Genomic DNA, 4,251 nt, shown 5'->3' with positions numbered 1-4,251 from the left:
GCAGATGGACTGCATCTGCGTAAGTGGCCGCAACAACCCTGCTTCACAAGGTGGAGACCAAAGGGTCTGCGACCCCCATGGTGGCCGCAGAGACATGAGCTCCATTGTGTGGAGGTCGGGGGTCTGCCACCCCCACTCCCGTGAATGGGAGGTGGGCCCACTGTTGCCCTAGGGTTTGACGCTCTTCACCCTTTTTTTTATTTATTATTTTTTTTAGTTTTAAAAAAGAATATATTAAATTTTAAGTTAATATATTTTACTATTATTAAACTTTAATTAATATATATTATTAATTATATATTAATTGTTGGTCCCATTATAGCGTATATTTCCAATGAATAATAATTATTGTTCAATTGTTAACTTTATTAAGTTAGGTATATATATATATATATGCTTTTTAATATTTTCAGGTGGAGTATTTGTTTTAAATACATGCAATTGAATTTTATTTCATTGGGAAATGTTTACCCATTTTGATATTTCTTTTAATGTACATTTCCATTTTTGGAAAGGGTAAATTTGTGTTGCTAGAGAGGGGACTAGATCATTGTTCCAAACCAGTATGTCAATGATGTTTATCTAAAGATTAAATAACATATTTAGACGATTAATGCTTTACATTCATCTGCACTTGGTTCAAAAAAAAAAAGCATAATGATGTATTTATGTTATGTCTTGATGCATATGGATGTAGTGAGTTAGAAAACCAAGAATGACCTGTACCTGGATGAGGTAGATAACTAAAAACAACTTAGATCATTTAGAAAACTTGATCAACCTTTAAATGTTTAAATCAATATGGAAAAAGATTGTATTTTCTGGTTATTGCCTATGCAAGTTTATTCTTTGTATTCGCTTGTGTTTAAAGTAATGGCAAGGCCTTGATATGTTTGTTTGGACCCTGTCGTTTGGCTGATTTTGGTTGGCCATAGTTGGTCAAGCCCCTAGTTAGAGTAGCGTCAGGCAATGGACCTTTTTATTTTCTTTTAATATGTTCAGTTAGATCTATTTCTATGTAGGAGTCATTTATGTTTTTATTGACCGAAGTGGTCGTTTGTATATTGGTTGTGTTCGCCTAAATGGTAGGATTGTAAATGACATGAACCTTATGTAATCTCAACCTACTTATATGATCAAAGGGATCTTGCAATTGAGTAGACCTGGAGATGTAGTCCACTAGGGGTGAACTCCGATACCATCTTGGTGTTATGTGATTCTTTTGTTCTTATGTTTCATGGTTAGTGTTAGCATATATGGATGGCATTTTGATAGAATGTATAAGTGGGTTAGATGATATTTATCGTAATGCATGTATGTAGTCATCTTTTAAATGCAATAAATGGATCATGAAGGAATGTACTATGTTAATGTTAATGAAAATAAGTATGCATGAAAAGACCTCATTAGTTATGATGAAATTATAGTGCATTTTGTAACAAGATCCATGGCATGAGTTTAATGTAAAATTGAACGTAATGAATGCATAGCAATTATATGGATGAACTCATTTGGTTATTTACATCTTTACTTTAATAAATGAACTTCATCTTATTTGCTATATTTTAACTATAATGGATGAACTCTTTTGGTTATTTACATTTTAACCTTAATAAATGAACTTCATCTTCTTAGCAATATTTTAACTATAAAGGAGGAATTCATTTGGTTATTACATCTTTACTTTAATAAATGAACTTCATCTTATTTGCTATATTTTAACTATAAAGGATGAACTCATTTGGTTATTAACATTTTAACCTTAATAAATGAACTTCATCTTATTAGCAATATTTTAACTATAATGGATGAATTCATTTGGTTATTTACATCTTTACTTTAATAAGTGAACTTCATCTTATTTGCTATATTTGAACTATAATGGATGAACTCATTTGGTTATTTACATTTTAACCTTAATAAATGAACTTCATCTTCTTAGCAATATTTTAACTATAATGTATGAACTCATTTGGTTATGCACATTTTAACCCAAATAAATGAACTTCGTCATATTAGCTATATTGTAACTAAAATGGATGGACTCATCAAGTTAACCATATTTTAACCTTAATGGATGAATTTACATGTTATCTATGTTTTAACTTCTATGGGTAAATTTCCTCGTGTTAGCCTCATCTTCAACCTTAATGGATGAATGCGTCCTATTATCTATAATTTTTATTTAATGAACTAATTATATCCATGTTTTAAGTAATAACATATAATTAAGTTAACCTTCTTAATTGGATCAAATGTTGCGACTTTAGTTAGGTGTTAAGTTGCATAATCACATTGGGAAACTCCTTAGGTTTGTTTAGTCTTCCGATATGTTATCGACGTGTTAGATAACTCAATGTATCCTAATGTTGTGTCTTATTTTAAAAATAAAAAATAAAAATAATAAAAAAATTATTTGTACTCCATTGTGCATTTTATCTTTATCCCTTCGGGGTTTCCTAGCGGGGCAATACATGTTGAACACATAGTACCACTGAGAGGGGGGGTGAATCAGTGGTTCCTAAATTTTGACTTTCAAAGAAACTTTACAATACCAGTTAACCACTTAAGCACTTAAAAAATCAAACTGGTAAAGCAAGAAGGAAAGCCAAAGAGATCAATCACACAAATGCAATTCACAACACCAGATGTATGAGGAAAACCAAATGTGGGAAAAATCTCAGTGAGAAAAGCTACTAGAGACTACTACTCCAATCTAGCCTAACAGGTAAAACACTGGATTACAAAGTTTAGGGCACCAACCCCTAACTTTATGGGTTACAACCCAAAGGAGAACTAACCCCTAACTTTAGGGCACCAACCCCTGCACAAAGCTCTAACTTGGCAATGTATATTGAAATACAATTTGAATACTGTTAAGGCTTCTTGTTGCAAATGAATTTTTCAACTCTTGATTAAATATCCTACTGCCAACTAACAATCTTTTCTCCTCCACTGAATCTCACACAACTGGTTATGAGATTACTTTATCTGATTTTCAGCACTACACAATCTTCATGAGATCTGATCTAGTCTATCTTGGTTTGATCACTTGTACTCCAGGGATTTATCTATACACACTTTCCATCCCCAATGCATACTTGCTAAAGATAGTAATCTTAGACAACATTTCTTGCCTTGAAATCTGTCCACTCATAAAATGTTTTAGCTGTTTCCTTTTTGAGTTCTTCCTGAATTAGATTTCCTTTGCATTGGTCTAGGCGCCAACTACTCCCTGATCTTCCTCTACAATTATTTCTTCCTCAAGTCGCATCAGTCAGTTACAATCCCATGATTTGTGGTTATTTAATTTATATCATCTAACAGTTTCACCAACCATGTCGATGGGAGGCTTCATCGACCACAACATATTTGCCACCTCAGCTCCACATGCAATCACCATGGTCAAACACTTTGCTCATTGACACATAACCAGTTCAAACTTGAACATTCAACAAACTCATACCGGTACATGCCTTTACCGGTAAGGCCTTCTTATTCTGCTAATCGGTAGTACACACTATACCGCTAACACATCTTCTCCTTCGCTGGTTTGTGATAATTTTAACATTCTACCTCTTCAACATAAATAGGCCGCCAATCTTTAGACCAGTTTATGCCTTACTGGTAAGCCTTCATTCTATTTTCTCACTCTCATATGAATATCCTTCATGTCAGTTGACATCAATGATAACTTACTGCCAAAATGTCAACAATCTCCCCCTTTGGCATTGATGTCAACTTCTCGCAAGACACTTCACACTGGTACATCAACTTCTCGTAAGACACTTAATACCGATACATTTCTCCCCCTTTGACATAATGACAAAGGGTAATATGCACTCCCCCTTTGATCCATACCAAGCTCCCCCTTTGACCACTATCAACTCCCCCTGAACCACATGAAGCCTATTGGCATTTACATGAAGATCGCATTAATGATATGTTATGTTGTCATTGATGTCAATTAAACCGGTAATGGTATTTATGATATTGTTGATATTGTTGTTGTTATTGATATTGGCTTATAACCAGTAGGAAGAGCTTTGTGGAAGATGTTGTAAATTGGTATGTTAAGTTTGTGAGTTGAACCGATAAACTGATGTATAAGGTTAAACCCTTTTCTATACAATATAATTGGTAAACCCTACCAGTTGTTTTATGTTAAATCCTAACCGATCAAGTTTGTTAGTTTAAGATCTAATGTTGTGTGATCATTGAATGAGGATTAGTTTAGATTGATTTGGCACA

This window comes from Cryptomeria japonica, chromosome 7, assembly GCF_030272615.1.
Source record: "Cryptomeria japonica chromosome 7, Sugi_1.0, whole genome shotgun sequence".
NCBI classification, from domain to species: domain Eukaryota; kingdom Viridiplantae; phylum Streptophyta; class Pinopsida; order Cupressales; family Cupressaceae; genus Cryptomeria; species Cryptomeria japonica.
Note: the sequence above shows the minus strand (reverse complement) of the source record.